Source organism: Arachis ipaensis, chromosome B8, assembly GCF_059453495.1.
Source record: "Arachis ipaensis isolate K30076 ecotype BB chromosome B8, ASM5945349v1, whole genome shotgun sequence".
Classification (NCBI taxonomy): domain Eukaryota; kingdom Viridiplantae; phylum Streptophyta; class Magnoliopsida; order Fabales; family Fabaceae; genus Arachis; species Arachis ipaensis.
The window spans coordinates 83,449,555-83,466,807 of record NC_142443.1 but is presented as its reverse complement, the minus strand read 5'-3'; the positions used below and the strand labels follow the sequence as shown (position 1 = coordinate 83,466,807).

Sequence of the window (17,253 nt, the reverse complement as noted above, 5' to 3'; positions counted from 1 at the left end):
CAAGCCGGTCCAACCTCTGAAGTATCTGTAGGATCAGCTAATTTGTTGAAGGTGCTGGTGATGCAGAAGGAGAAGGAGTATCTCTGGCCGGGGCTGCGGTCTGGTTTATAGTGGTTGCTAGAGGTCTGATGTACTTCCCATTGGGGACAATCTGATCATCTCGCGGAAGTATAGTCTTTTTGTCCCTAGCTCTGTAGGAGACTCCGGCTATCGAGACTAGATCTAAAACCAAGGCGGGAAAGGGTAGGTGTCCCGCAATCTGTACGTGTCCTATGGCGTGCCGGAGGTGTCTTGGTAAGTTGAGAGGCTAGTTTGTAAAGATACACCAGAGGAGAACAGCCATATCTGCAGTGAAGGAGGACTCGTGAGTGCTCAGAAAGACGTAGTGGGACATAATATGTGCCCACACTCGAGCCTCCAAGGTGAGTGCTGAAGCCAATATTCCCTTAGGTCGGGATCGATGGTATCCATAGATCCATCTGCTGCCAACTTGTGCTATAACTTTGAGGACGGCGTCCCAGTCAAATTGGTATGTCTGGCGTTTGGAAGAGGCTTCTTGGTATGCGTCCAATCCTTCTGGAGCAGGGGGAGAGATCTAAAGCTCGCTGAATGGCCTCTTCGGAAATAGGGACTTGCTTCTGATGGACATAGACAGACTGTAGGGTTGGCATGTGGAAATTGGATTAGAATTCAACTACCCATGAAAGGTTAACCTGCTGTGGCTGTTTTCGTAAGAATCTCCATTGTCTGTGCTCAATGCGGGGCTCTACCAACTCAATAATCTGGGTAGGGAGGATGAGTAGGTGCTCATTATTGTAGTTCCGCTCAGCCAGGATGGGGAACATCTGTTCACAGTAGCGGTTAGTGAACCGCGCAGTGTCCCTTGCTGGAAAGGCTTTCTCTTTTTCATCGACCTTGATGATCCTCTTGACTCGCTTTGTGGATTGCTTGACTAATGTTGAGGATGGTTCCATAGCTAGTGCTCTTTTTGTTCCTCTCCTTGCCGGTGATTTGGGAGCAGATTTCTCTTTACCCTTCTTGATGGCCATCCTAAAAAGGGAAAAGGAAAGTAACGTGTAAAGCCAAGGGTTAAAGCAAGGAGGAGGACAGTACAAGTGATAATCAATGCCAAGGTAAGGAAGGATGTCGTTAACACATGGTCGCGACTACATGTGATCAGTTCATCAATGGAAATATAGCAAGTGCATATTATGGCAAGTAGATGCAAGATGTTTATTAGCATGCCGACGAAGGCATGAGTAGCATAGATCAAGCATCAATAGTTAAAATGTATTATCACTCGTAACAAACTAATAATTACGTTTGTATTGATAATTACATTCAATTAATAAAATATGGAAAGGGTTTTGTGGAAGAAACAGGCATTAGAGTAGAAGGATAGAATAATTAAAAATGCTCAATGCCATACGGGTTTTTTCACAAACACTTAGTATGTATAGTAAATATGTTATTGATAGTATTAAATTTGAACATGCAAGCAACCCAAAAATAATTAGTGATAATTGTCAAACAACTCCTTAATAATCCACAAGCAATAATGGAAGAAAACAATCACCCAATTAAATTTCTAACACCAAGTAAAATAATGCAAAAATAAATAAATAATAAGCAGAGAAGAAAGAAAATAGAAAAAAAGAACCTTGAGAAGAAGGTGACAAAGAGATGGAATGGAGGGGGTGAGGTGAAGAAAATAAGATGGAAGGGGGAAGAAAAAGAAAAGAGTAAAGAAAGAAAGAAGGAGAAAAATAATGGAGAATAAAGAAGAAGGAAGAAAAAGATAGAAGAAAGAAGAAAGAAATTGGGATTGGAAAAGAAAAGATAAGAAAAGTGGCGGCGCAGGGATTTGGTGGTGTTGCGCGGGTGATGTGCACGCATACTCCACGCGTACGCGTGGGTCGCGCAAATGGGGAGGCGACGCGTACGCGTGACCGTGTTTGTGCTACTTGCGCGAAGGTAGCCTTGCGCGCGCACAACTCTCTATTTATCTTGGGGTGTGTGCCAAAATGGTATACGATGCGTGCGCGTCATTGACGCGTACGCGTGAGGGTGCAGAATTTGAAAATGACGCGCACGCGTCAGGGACGCGTACGCGTGAGTGACTTAGTGCCTTGGGCACAGTTCCAGCACCAGGCCAGCACAACTTTCGGCCTGACACCTTTTTACGTCGATTTTCTTAGGTCACGCGTGCGCGTCATTGACACGTACACGTGAGGTGCCAAATATTCAAATGACGCGTACGCGTCAGGGACGCGTGTGCGTGGTGATGCTTGTGCGATTGGCACACTTTCTGCATTGCTCCCACGCAATTTTCTACCACTTTCTCCCCTTTTTTTTGCCGAATGCAGATGCAGATGCAGACTATATGCAGAAATTATGAGAAGAGTCACTAAATGAAATTAAAAAGATAGAAAAGAACGATCGTACCATGGTGGGTTTTCTCCCACCCAACACTTTGCTTTTATGTCCTTAAGTTGGACGGTCCATAAGCTCAATCTGCTTCTGTTGGTGGATCTTCCAATAGGAAGACCTCTAGCTCTTTGTGTTCCTTTATCTTCTCACCATGATAAAGCTTTAAGCGATGTCCATTGACCTTGATGAAATTGGAACTTGAAGGATGACTCAGGTGGAAGACCCCATATGGTTTTGCTTTCTCCACTCTGTAGGGACCTTCCCATCTGGATCTCAGCTTTCCTGGCATGAGTCTCAGCCTGGAGTTGTAGAGAAGAACCAGATCTCCAGGTCTGAACTCTCTTCTTTTGATATGCTTGTCATGCACAGCCTTCACCTTCTCTTTGTATAATCTGGAGTTATCATATGCTTCGAGTCGAAAGGTCTCCAGTTCTGTCAGTTGCAGCTTCCTTTCAGCACCAGCTTTCTCAAATCCCATGTTGCATTCCCGTACAGCCCAGAAAGCCTTGTGTTCCACCTCTACTGGAAGGTGGCAAGCCTTTCCGTACACTAAGCGGAAGGGACCCATTCCAATGGGTGTCTTGTACGCTGTCCGATACGCCCAGAGCACATCGACAAGTTTAGTGCTCCAGTCCTTCCTATGAGGTTTCACTATCTTCTCCAGAATACGCTTTATTTCTCTGTTAGACACCTCTGCTTGCCTATTGGTCTGGGGATGGTAAGCTGTTTCCACCTTATGACCGATCCCATGCTTCTTCAGTAGTCCTGCTAGTCTCCTATTACAAAAGTGAGTGCCTTGATCACTCACGATTGCTTGTGGTGATCCAAAGCGACAGATAATATGGTTTCTAACAAAGGAGATAACAGTGTTAGCATCATCAGTGCGGGTAGGAATTGCTTCCACCCATTTAGAAACATAATCTATAGCTAACAGTATATAAAGATAACCACTAGAGTTTGGAAATGGACCCATGAAGTGAATGCCCCAAACATAAAAAATTTCACAGAAAAGCATAATCTGTTGGGGCATCTCATCCCTCTTGGATATATTACCAAACCTTTGGCATGGGGGACAAGATTTACAGAAGGTAGTAGCATCCTTAAAAAGAGTAGGCCACCAGAATCCATAGTCTAAAATTTTTTTAGCTGTTCTTTGAGGGCCAAAATGTCCTCTACTCTCAGAAGAGTGGCAAGCCTCAAAAATGGACTGGAATTCTGATTGGGGCACACACCTTCTAATTACCTGGTCAGCACCACACCTCCATAAATATGGGTCATCCCATATATAATATTTAGACTCGCTTTTCAGCTTGTCTCTTTGATGCTTAGTAAAATTAGGAGGGAAAGTATGGCTACCTAGATAATTAGCTACAGGTGCATACCAAGGAACTACTTCAGATACTACGTGCAAGCTATCAAGTGGAAAAGCATCATTGATAGGAGTGGAGTCAGTCTTAATGTGCTCAAGGCGACTTAAATGGTCTGCCACTAAATTCTGGTTACCACTCCTATCCTTAATTTCTAAATCAAATTCTTGTAGCAACAGTATCCAACGTATTAACCTTGGTTTGGACTTCTTTTTAGCTAATAAATATTTTAGAGCTGCATGGTCTGAGTACACTACCACCTTAGTACCAAGAAAATAAGCTCAGTATTTATCTAGAGCAAAAACAATAGCCAGAAGCTCTTTTTTAGTGGTAGTGTAATTAGGCTGAGCAGCATCTAAGGTCTTAGAAGCATAAGCAATTACAAAAGGATCCTTACCTTCGTGCTGAGCCAGCGCCGCACCTACTGCATGGTTGGAGGCATCACACATAATCTCAAATGGCTGGCTCCAATCTGGTCCTCTCACAATTGGAGCTTGAGTTAAGGCGATCTTCAGCTGATCAAATGCATTCATGCAGTCCTTACTCAGCTCGAACTCAACATCTTTCTACAGCAGTCTGGAAAAAGGCAATGCTACCTTACTGAAGTCCTTGATAAATCTCCTGTAGAAACCTGCATGGCCAAGGAACAAACGGACTTCCCTCACGGACGAGGGATAAGGTAAACTAGAAATGATATCTACCTTTGCTGGATCAACAGAAATACCAGTATTAGAAACAACATGTCCTAGTACAATACCTTGTTTTACCATAAAGTGACATTTTTCAAAATTAAAAATAAGGTTTGAACTAACACACCTGTCTAATACTCTAGCTAAACTATCCAAGTAAAGGCTAAATAAATCACCATATACGCTGAAATCATCCATGAAAATATCCATACAGTTCTCATAAGATTTGAGAAGATACTCATCATGCATCTTTGGAAAGTAGCCGGTGCATTAGATAAGCCAAAAGGCATCCTTTTGTATGCATACGTTCCAAAGGGACATGTAAAAGTAGTCTTCTCCTGATCTTCAGGAGCTATATGAATTTGAAAATAGCCTGTATAACCATCTAAAAAGCAGTAATGATCCTTGCGAGTAGCTTGGTTGAGACGTCTGTAATCAATGCAAACCCTCCATGAATTCTGCACTCTAGTTGTTAGGAGCTCTCCATGCTCATTCTTTACTGTTGTGACTCCAGACTTCTTGGGCACTACTTATATTGGACTAACCCATTCACTATCTGAGATGGGGTAAACGATATCTACTTCAAGTAGCCTGGTCACTTCTTTCTTGACAACTTCTAACATGGTGGGATTCAGTCTTCTTTGGGGTTGACAGACAGGTCTTGTTCCCTCTTCCAAAAATATTCTGTGCTCACAAACTTGAGGGCTGATGCCTACTATATCCACCAAGCACCACCCAATTGCTTTCTTGTGTCTTCTTAGCACACTGAGCAGTTGCTCCTCTTGTTGGGAAATAACTTCCCTTGCAATGATAACTGGGAGCTTCTGATTATCCTCAAGGTAAGCGTACTTGAAGTGGGGTGAAAGGGGCTTTAATTCCAATTTCGGTTCATGATTAGGCACTTGATCATCTGGAGCCAGTGATGGTTGTAACGTGTCTTCATCTTGTCTGGGGGTGTCCCCACACTTGCATCGTGCTCCACGTGCCTGTCTTCTACTTCCTCCTGGTGAGCTGCAGCTACTGTCTCATCAATGATGTTGTACTGGAAGATGGAATGATCTTTTGGAGGATGCTTCATAGCTTTATCTAGATTGAAGCTCACTGCTCTGTCATCTATCTCAAAAGAATAAGTTCCTGAGAAGGCATCCAGCTTGAATTTTGAAGTCTTCAGGAATGGCCTTCCAAACAGGATGGATGATGGTCTTCCTGAGTCATTAGGGGGCATTTCCAAAATATAGAAGTCAATAGGAAATGTGAGCCCCTTAAGGCTCACCAGCACGTCCTCAGCAATTCCAACCACAGAGATAATGCTTTTATCTGCTAAAACAAAACGAGCTGCCGACCTTTTTAAGGGATAGAGCCTCAAAGCATCATATACAGACAATGGAATTATACTAACACACGCTCCTAAATCACACATACACTCAGGAAATTTCACACCATCTATAGTAATAGTAACCATGCATGGACCTGGGTCACTACATTTTTCAGGTATATCACACACCAATGTAGAAATGGAACTACCTAGAGGAATAGTTTCTAAATTCTATAATTTATCTTTATGCATGCACAAATCCTTTAGAAATTTAGCATATTTAGGTACCTGCTGAATGGCATCAAAAAGTGGAATGGTTACCTCAACCTTTTTTAATATTTCTACCATTTTAGGGTCTAGTTCCATCTGCTTTCTGGACTTCCTAGCAAGGTGTGAAAATGGAATAGGAATGGCACCACTTGCAGCTTCTGCGTCCCTTGGTGCTCCATTCCTTGGCTGAGCTGCTTCTTTTTCAACCAAGTCTTGTATTACATCCTCTTCTTCAGCATCATCTGCCTCCACAACGCCTTCAACTTGTATGTTTTCCTCTGAACATGGCTCCTCATAATTCCTCTCTTGTAGTGTGGTTCCGTACCTCAAAGTGATGGCATTGATGCCACCCTTGGGGTTGGGTATAGTTTGAGAAGGAATTTTACTAGAGCTTGAAGGTTGAGTGTTGGAGGTGTTCGACGATCCCATCTGAGAGACGAGAGCTTGTATAGCAGAAGTCAGACCTGTAAGTGTGTTTTCCATGGTCTTTTGTCTTTGTGCAAGAGAGTGAAGCAACTCGTCATTGGGAGAAGAAGATGGGTAAGTGATTTGAGGGACCTGCTGTTGGTTGTTCTAAAGCGCTTGGGACTGCCTTTGGTGACGTGCTTTGTAAGGCTGTTTTGATTCTGCTATCTGTTGTTGTTGTTCCACCTCTGATTTCCATTATTGTCTCTGCCTCTTCTGTTGTAGTTGTCCCTCCATCCCTGGTTATAATTATCTCTTCACCCTTGGTTAGAGTTGTCTTGCCAACCTTGATTGTGGTTTCCACCTTGGTTGTAATTGCCGCCTTGTTGATTGTATCCTTGACTCGGGCGGTCATAGAAATTAGGAATAGCTGCCACGGTGTTGTCTTCTTGTTGGAGCTGCGGATACTCATCAGTGTAATGAGTGTAATCAGCACATATTTTGCATACTCTTTGAGGAACCAACTGTTGACTTTGTTGTGGTGAGGGAGGCTGAGGTTGTTGTTGATTCAGCTGTATCTGCTTTAGTAGGTTGGTTATCTCACATACAGCTTGTGTGAAAGCAGTAGTTTCACTGCTAGAGGAGACCTCTACAACAGCCTTGGGGTGGTTGTTCCTGTGTCTATGATTCCAAGTGGACTCAGCTAGGTCGCTGATCAGTTGCCACGCTTCATCTACGGTCTTGTACTTTTTCAAGGAACCATTACTTGCACCATCCAATGTGGTCTTATCCTGAGGCTTCATGCCTTGAGTAAAGTAGCTGATCAACACCAAATTGTCAATCATGTGATGGAGGCATGCGTTTAGAAGATTCTTAAAGCGCTCCCAATACTCATAAAGAGTCTCCGATTCGCCTTGAATAATGCAAGAGATCTCTTTCTTTAGTCTATTTGTAACTTCAGCTGGAAAGTATTTTTCCAAGAATTCTCTCCTGAGCGTATCCCAGTTGGTAACAGTTGCTTCAGGTTGGGTGTAGTACCACTCCCTCGCCTTTCCCTCAAGAGAAAATGGGAAGGCAGTTAACAGAATAGAAGTTTCATCTGCACCATGTCGCCTAACAGTAGAATAGATTGTCTGAAAATCCCTTAGGTGCTTGATAGGCTCCTGAGCAGGTAAGCTATGAAACTTGGGCATCAAGTTGATTAATGCAGTCTTCAGTTTAAAATCTACAGCCAGATTTGGGTGACGCACTTGATACGGTTGCAGAGTAAAGTCTGGGGCTCCAGCTTCCTGGAGAGTAATCCTCTTGGGCTCCGTCATATTACCTGCATGTAAATCAACCGAATTAGTAGAAAAGAAGCTTGTTTCTTCCTCAGATGGCGCTTCAGATTCGCCTTCAGATGAGACTGGTGAATTGATAACAACCACTTCACCACCCTCAGAGGCTAACCTATGCCGAGCTCGCCTAATACTTGAAAGAGTCCTTTCAATTTCAGGATCAAATGTGGGTAAGCTCGGATCAGGCAACGAATGCGTCATTCAATGAAAGAAACATACAGCTCATGGTAATAAAATAAAATAAAATATGCAAAAATTAAAAATATGTACACTAACTAATAATTTACCACACAATTGCAACTCCCCGGCAACGGCGCCAAAAATTGATACGGGCAGAAATTGGCCGATTAAGAATTTATAATATAAGAACAGTGTTGTAAGTACAGTTCTTAACCAGCTAAAATCCGCTTATCAATTTAGAAAGGTTGTCACAAAATCAGAATAAAAATACTGGGAGTATGAATCCCAGGTCGTTTTCCAATGAGTTGACAAAAGGGTGCTATCTTATTAATCAGGAGTTTTCCGAGAATTTTTTAGAGTTGAATAATAGGAAATAAATAATTGTAAATTAACGCAATAAAAATTAAAAGAGATTTATATATTCAGAATAAAAAACCTTGACTGGGGGAATGACTAATTGGAAGTTCTGTCCTTGTTGGAATTCTCTCAAGTGTAGTATAAAGAGGTTGTTATTTTCATTTAGTTAACCCTTACTAAATAAAGGAAAGTCAAGTGATTGAGCTAACTCTTATTCGCAAATCCTAGTCCTCTCCCTTGGGAAGGTCTAGCATTAGTAAATAGAGAATTAGCCAACAACTTCCAATTTAACTAATCACTTGAGCATTCTAACTCAAGGGTCTCCATTTAATCAACCCCCAAGTCAAGTTGGGAGTCTACTCCATTGACATGAAAATTACTTGCACAGAATAAAAAAGGGAATAAAAGGAAGACATGATAAACAATAATTGAAAATTAATTAAAAGTAAAAGTAATCCTTTGCATTAATAAAATCTAAAACCAATCTAATTGTAACTCTGAACAAAGATTAAGGATATGGAAGAGTAAGGGAATAAGAAAACAAACTAGAATAATAACTTCAACGGAGGTAATGACTCTTCTCAATATCCAAAGCATAAAACTAAAAATTTGTGAATGTAAAACAAAACCTAGAGGAAGAGTAATTTTTCTCTAAGATCTTAATCTAAAACTAAAACTACGCTAAAGAGAATCTCTCCTGAGTCTCTGCTCGATCCCTGGCTCTAGTCTGTGTTTCTGGGCCGGAAACTGGGTCCAAACTCGGCCCAAAATCGCCCCCAGCATTTTCTGTGATTTCTGCAGATCGCGCATTGATGCACGGAAACTTGTCTCTCAACAATTTTTCCCTCGGCAAGTATACCGAATTGTCATCAAGTAAAAACTCATAATAGAGTGAGATCGAATCCCACAGGGATTGATTGGTCAAGCAATTTTAATTAGAGAAATGTTCTAGTTGAGCTAAGCAGAATTTGATTTGAGAATTATAGAAAATTAAATGACGGGAAAGTAAATAACAGAAAGTGTAAATGCTGGAATTAAAGAGAAAAATGTAAATGGCGGAAAGTAAATTGCAGAATCTTAAATGGGGATTTGGGGAAATGAACATAAAAGTAAATGGCAGAAAGTAAAGAGAATGGGTAAGATTAGAAATACGGAATTCATTGGGCTCAGGAGATGTATTCTCCGGATCAAGTTCATCTTCATCTCTTCCTCAATCAATGCATTCATTGATCTCCTTGGCAATCTTAAGTGATTGAATTCCAATTCCTTGGTAATTCAATCTCTCAAATCTTGATCAATAGCCAATTCCTTGGTCTAATTGCTCATGAGAAGAGATAAAGAGTGGTCACTGATTATACCACATGTATTCCCAAATCAAAGTGTGGTAGGATTATATGTCACTATATCCATCTAAACCCCAATTTGGTCCAACATGAGAAAGCATTTCTACCATGATCTCTTCATTCCTCTTCCATGGTTCCGAAGAGATCCAAGTATGAATAGCTTATTTTCCAAGACAACTACCCAATTGCATGAAGATTGAAAGCATTCTAGTAAAATCAAGAGAAAAGAAAGAAGAAGAATAATGAAAACTATTATTGATCCATCAAATTACAACAGAGCTCCCTAACCCAATGAAAGGGGTTTAGTTGTTCATAGCTCTGGGAATGGAAAGCAAAGATGGAGAATACATTCTGAAAGTAAAACTAGAGTTGCAGAGAAAGTAAAATTATACAGAGAGTAGTTCTCCCAATGCCAAAAGCTCCTTCTATAGTTTAAAACTACTCCTATATATACTACTCTTCTGATCTTCTAGTTGGCTCTTCAAGTCTTTGGATATGGGCCTTTGGATCTTGAAATTGAAGTAGTTTGGAATCTTCATTGGGCTCAGCTTTACTTGCAGAGAAAGTGTGAAGTAGGAATGGACTTTAGCTAGGACGTTAGTGGCGTTAACGTTAAGTGGAAATGTGGGTTCGAAAACATTAGTGACGATCACCTTTTTCACTAACATTCCTAGCCCAAGATGGTTCACGTTAACTTCAACGTTAGTGGCAATAACGTGACCACTAACGTTGCCTCTTAGTCCATCGCAACCATTATTGGCGTTTATCTTTGCCAATAACGTTGCTCTTAGCCCCTCTTTCTCACGTTAGAGTCCACGTTAGTATAACTAATGTGGCTCTTAACGTGGGCATGCCTTAGCCTCGAGAGCGTTAGTGACACTTACCTTTGCCACTAACGCTCCAAGTGCCCCTTCTCATGTTAGTGCCTCACGTTAATTGTCTTAACGTGGCCACTAACATTGTAGTGAAAGCCATCTCCAACGTTAGTGACAAAGGTGGGTGTCACAAACGTTGGCTCATCATTCTTTCCTCAAAGTTAGCTTCCACGTTAATGCAATTAACGTGGCAGCCAACGTGGCTCATAGTGGCTTGGTCCAACGTTAGTGACAAAGGTGAGTGTCACTAACGTTGGCGACTCCTTGCTCCTCCCACGTTGGAGTTCACGTTAATGTAGTTAACGTGACTCTTAACGTTGCCAATTGGGCTTAGTCCAACGTTAGTGACAAAGGTGAGTGTCACTAACGTTGGCATGGTCTTCCTTTCCACGTTAGAGTTCACGTTAACTAAGTTAACGTGACTCTTAACGTGGCTAATTGCCAATTTGGAGCGTTAGTGGTATTCACTTTTACCACTAACACTGGAGCTCCCTTTCTCTCCACGTTAACTACCACGTTAATATAGTTAACGTGGCAATTAACGTGGGCCATGATGGTTTTGAAGGCGTTATTGACAATCACTTTTCTCATTAACGTTGCAAGTTTATTCCCATTCCACGTTAGTGGTCACATTAATTAGATTAACGTGGCTGCTAATGTGGCTCTTCCTTGCTTTCTTTGTCCTGAAATCAAGCAAATAAAGTGCATCAAAGCTCTAATCCAAGTTATGAGACACGCATTATCCAATTTGTCATTCAATTCATGCATGATTCTCATAAAATCACATGAAGTTCACAATGTTTGTTTGAATCAAGATGTAAGTGATTATCTACCCAAAACTTGCTTATTAACTAAGAAAATGCATGAAACTACCCTAAAACAGTAAAGAAAAGGTCAGTAAAACTGGCCAAAATGCCCTGGCATCATAACACCAAACTTAAAGCTTGCTTGTCCCTAAGCAAGTACTGAAATATAAGAATGATGAATGAAATGACAAAAGAATGAATCATTATTGTGGAAGTCATGTCCTTGGTTTTATGGGGTTTCATGCATAGCAACTTAGGTTCATTCCTTTATTGGATTTCAGACCTTTACCATGCCCTGGAATACTCACTTGATTGCACCCTATGAGACTTTTATTTATTGATCCCTTTTTCTTTTCAGGGTTTGATTGTGTTCTTTAGACTAGGTGCTTTGTAAGGGGGCGACTCTTTAAGATAAGCTTTTAGCCAGCACTCCCGGACCAGTTGGTCCAAGGTGCTGGGTGTTAAGACACCCCTAAGGACTTACTCCCTCAAGTCTCTTTCCCCCATACATACACACCACAGGCACATGGTTTGTTATTTTCTTACTTGAGGCCTTGGTGTCCAGTACCACTTTGGGTTATTAAGTGTTCTGTAGCAAAGGTTACTCTTGATAGTGGACTTTCAGCTGATAATCCCAGGTTAGTTAACCCAAGTTACCAAGTGATAAGGCACCCCTGAGAGCTTATTCATCCAAGTATATCCTTTGCACAGGAGCACCACAGACACATGCCTTAAGGTTCAACCCTTGGTGCCTAGCCTTATTTCTTATTCTTTTTCTTTATTTCTCAACTTTCATTTTTCTTTCTCTTTTTCTAATTAGGATCTTGTTATGTAGCTAGTCTCATGGGGTGTATTTCAAGCATATGATTCAGGACAGATAGTTGCCTTCCTACCTTATTGGTGAACCAACTTAGCTAAGTAATTACTACACCACAAGATTAAGAACTTTAATCCACAAATTGAACATCACTCTGGTCTTTCATAACATCTCTTTTTATTTGACTTCAAAGGACAAGCATACAAGTAAGCAAGGTGAAAATGCAGCAGATAATTTGGCACAGCTAGCATAGACCTAAGCAGTAAACTTAAAGGCAGAATTTAAAATCCTAAATTACCATGGAAGCATGTTCTATTTCATACATGATTTTCCTTATTTAAAACTTGAAAAAGATGGAACAAAGAGGGAACTCCACCACCTTTTACTCATGGGAGTGCTCATGCTCTCCCTCTTATTTGTCCTCTTTGTGTCCACTTGTGCTTCCTTGTATCCACGCCAGTCTGGCTTTCTTCCACTCCTCAAGTGCCTTCCTTACTGATTCATGACTCTTTTCTACCCCCTCTCTTTCTTTTCGCGCTAATTCATCTTTCACCTCTTCATATCTTGTGATTCCCGGATGCAATATAGGCAGCTGTCCAACTAAGTACCCTAGCCTGGCTTGAGTGTTCACATGATGTCCAGTCTCGTTCATGTAAACTCCCTCTGTGAACGCTCTGTATTCGTCAAAGAGTTTTGCCTGTTCCAATTGTTTCCGATCCGTTTCATGTATGTGTGCACCTTGATGTGCTTGGATGTTGATTAGCTTTTGGATGGCTTCTTGTTGTTGATCCTGCCTTTGCTCTATCCTGTGGAAGGATTCACCCCATTGTTTCCCTTGTTCCAGTTGCTGTTCCATTAATTGCTTTTGCCACTCCCCTTGTTGATTCGTCCATCTAGAGAATGATTCTTCTTGACGATCCATCAATTGTAGTTAAAGCTCTTTCTGTGCCCCTTAATTTTCCAAGTATTGTCTAGATAAGCCATCAATTGCTTCCTGTAGTTGGTGCATGTCCAGAGGGGCTTGCTCCTCTAGGTTTTGTCCTTCTACCACTTGCTGGGCTGCCTCTTTCTTGGCTTTCGTTGAGGTAGGGGAGATGCAACAGCATGCATCCGTCGAACAGTAATTGGGATGCCCACTTTTATCCACTCGGGGTTCTCATCCTTGAACACCACCCCAGCCTTGTCACACAGACGGAAAATAGTGCTGGGGTAGCCCAACCTTCCTCCAGAATCGTTTTTCTCAGCCATCTTCCTAATGCCTTGGGCTATGAGTTCATGAACCTTGATCTCCCCCCCCCCCTTTTAGTATACATTGCACCATTATTTCTCTCTTAAGATTTACCTCTGAGTTATTCCCGGCGGGGAGGATGGATCTCCTTACAATTTTGAACCACCCCTTTGCTTCAGGAGTGAGGTCCCCTCTCTTGACGAACTTGGGCTTCCCTTGAGGGTCTCATACCCAATCAGCCCCTTGTACACAAATATCTTGCACAATCTGGTTATGATCGGGACTGCCATCTATTCTGGAGTGATAGCTTTCTTCTACAAATGGTATGGTTCTTAGCTTTAACGCCCTCATGATGCTCATAGGACTGAAATCCACGGTCACCCCTCTTACGAAGCTTATATAGGAGTCATCTGCCTTATCATACCTGAATGCATTTACATAAAACTCTCTTACAAGAGTTGCGTTTACTTTTATGACTGGATCAGTAAGGAGCTCCCATCTTCTCTTTTCCACCTTCTCTGTGATTTCGGGGCACTCAGTTTTTCTGACTTGAAAGCCTAGCTCATAGATGATCTCCTTATCAACCATCCACCCGAATTGTAATGGATGGTGAAAGGTTCTAAATTTCTTCTCATCGGAAGGGCGTTGCTCCATAGGCTCCTTCCCCTTTCTTCTTTTAGAGCTTGACGATGCCATGAATAGGAGTTGGTATGTAAAGGTGGTGAGGAGTATGAGTTGCTGGTGAAATTCGATTGGGTTTGGATAGGGTGTAGTTAAAGGAGTGGGTGAGAGTGCTTTTGATGGGGGTAAGAGGAGTTGGGTGCCGAAAGTGGGAAGTACAAAGGATGGAAATTGGAATGTGAAAGGGAGTATGGAATAAGAACCACTTATATAGGGAGATGGTGAGTGAATGAAAGGTGTGGATTGATGGAGTGGTTGTGTAATGAACGGATGGGGTTTAGCATGGGATGAGCACAAGGATCATCAACTTTATGAAGGGGGTTGGTTCAGTTTCCAAGCGTGTCATTCTTCCAATGTTACATGGCAACATTTCCCAATGCATTCCCCTTGAAGACACGTGTATAGTCCTTTCCTTTTGTGGTGGCCGAACCCTTCCTCTTTCAATTGTCCCATCAATTCTCCTACAAAACAAAAGGGATGTGATTAATAAAATTGTGAAAAGTGGCGGCAAAATTTAAAACAAAATGGGATAACTACTTTTTTTAAAGTTTTTGTTTCTAACTAACTAAGTGCTATTCATGACTGCAAACCAACTGTCTATTGAATTGTCCATGTATGCAACATTGGTGACACCAAACTTAGTTTGTGGTCATGTGGTGTACAAAGTTTTGTTCAAGGTTCTAAGAGTGACATGATATGAATTGCATTCATGTCCTCTTAGTGTACCTTGAACACCAAACTTGTTCTTCACTATATGTTGCATAAAAGGATTCATTCAAGTATATGTCAGAGTTGAATTGGAATTCATGAACCTTGCATTATTAACTACTTAAAAGCATATAAAACATGGGTTGCCTCCCATGAAGCGCTTCTTTAGCGTCACTAGCTTGACGTTCTGACTTTGTCAGGGTGGTTGGTAATGCTTCAAATCCCCCCCCCCCCGCAGTAAATCTATCTCCATTGGCTTCATCAAGGATCTCCACATGTTCTAAGGAGAGAATCCTGTTGATGGTGAAAACTTTAGGTAGCTGAGATGGGATGGTGGGGAGATGAGGTGGGATAACTGGGAAATAAGCTGAGATCACTTTATCCCCTGGAGAGAAGTCCTCTGTAGGGATCTTCTTGTTCCTCCACCTCCTTGGTGCCTTCTTCTTTGTTCCTTTTGATGTTGCCCTGCTCTTTATGACCTCTTTTTCCAAGGAAATTTTGTTACTGGTCTCATATGACTCTGGTGGTTTAGGTTCCTCCTGGTTTTCCTTTTTCTGTGACAACTGCTGACTGTCTTGTTCATCAATCAAAGGGATTCCCAGGTGTACCGCTTGTGCTTCAATGTTTGTTTCTTCCACCAGTGCTTTGTCGTGCTCTCTCCTTGGTTCCTTGCTTTCCTGATCTGCTTCTTGTGAGGGTTTGAAGACATTGAATGCGAGTTGTTTGTCATGTATCCTCAGTATTAGCTCTCCTCGCTCCACATCTATGAGCGCTCTGGCTGTAGCTAGGAATGGTCTTCCCAATATGATTGGGTGAAGGTGACTCTCTTCCATTTCCAATATGACAAAGTCTGTGGGAAGGAAGTAGTTCCTAACCTTTACCAACATGTTTTCAACCACTCCTACTGCTTGTTTTTGAGTTTTGTCAGCCAGCCTGATGACTACGTCTGTGGGCATTAGCTCATTGATCTGCAGCTTCTTCATAACGGATAAAGGCATTAAGTTGATGCTTGCTCCCAGGTCACAGAGTCCTTTGTCAAACATTGTTTCTCCTATGGCACAGGGGATGTGAAAACTCCCTGGGTCTTTCCTTTTTGTAGCCAACTCTGGTTGAATGAGAGCACTGCACTCCTTATTCATCACTATTGTTTGCCCTCCTTTGAGTGAGCCTTTCCTGGTCAGCAGCTCTTTCATACACTTAATGTATGAAGGCATTTGTTGGAGAGCCTTGATGAATGGTATGTTCACATGGTGAGATACAAACATATCAAGGAATTTTGAGTATATTCTCTTTTCTATACCACCCTTGAGTTTTTGGGGAAAAGGTGCATAGAGTTTCAGCATCTCCTTCTGTGTAATTTTGGTTTCTTGGTGACCCTCTTCCTGCTTCTCTGCCGAAGTATCTCCAGAGTGTTCGAAGGGTTTGTTCAGCTCTTCTTCAGTCCCCTTATCACTTATAGTGACCATCTTGCAGTCTTCCCATTTTACTTTCTTTGCTTCACCTCTCGAGTTTTCCTCTGTGTCACTTGGGAAGCTGTCAGTAGGTTTGGTAATCTTCTCAGAGAGGTATCCCACTTGAAATTCTAGCCTTTTAATGGTGTCTCCCTGGTTTTTGATATTAGCTCGCACCTCCTATTTGAACACCTTGTTCTCTTGGAGTTCCTTACATATGCCTTCAAGTAGGGTCTTAATCCTTGAGAGTCTATCTTCGGATGATGGTGAGTTGGAGTTGGAGGGATGAGAATGGCCATTTTGGTTTTGATATGGATGTTGAGAGGTGTTGTTAGGTGTTGTTAGGTGGTTGCTGATATGATCTCTGTGTGGAATGTTGGTGAGCTGCATTGTTGTTGGGGTTGTGACGTCTCTGATCTTGGCCTTGATCTTGTTGATTTCCCCACCCAAAGTTTGGGTGGTTTCTCCAACCAGGATTATAGGTTTTGGAATATGGATTATGGGTATGCCTAGGTGAGTTTTCAATGTAGTTGGCTTGTTTCTGATCACCATCTGCCTCTGCATTTACTCCTTCTTGAGTTGCTAATGAGGTGGTGATTGCTGCTACTTGGTTCCTCTCCATCTTCTTGGTAAGTTCAGCCAGCTGCTTGGTAATCAGCTTATTCTGGGCCAACAGTGCATCCACATTATTTAGCTCTATTACTCCTCTAGTGTTGCCTCTTTCAAAAGAATAGAAGTAGTCATTCTCAGCTACAGTCTCAATGACATCTATGGCTTCTTCAATGGTCTTCTTCTTGTTCAGAGATCCCCCAGATGAGTGGTCTACTGCCTTCTTTGATTCGTAAGAAAGACCCTCATAGAAGATGTGTAACTGCACCCATTCGTTGAACATATCTGGTGGGCACCTTCTTGTCAAATCCTTAAACCTCTCCCATGCTTCAAATACAGTCTCACCATCTTGTTGCCTGAAGGTTTGTACCTCGGCTCTCAACCT

At 41.9% G+C, this 17,253-nt stretch overlaps 1 non-coding gene across 1 annotated transcript; it reads left to right on the top strand.

Annotated features, from left to right (window-relative positions):
• The first annotated feature begins 17,146 nt into the window (after window positions 1-17,146).
• LOC148548642 (small nucleolar RNA R71) lies at window positions 17,147-17,253 on the top strand. Its single transcript, XR_015897540.1, has one exon. It is a non-coding gene; the product is annotated as a small nucleolar RNA R71 (small nucleolar RNA).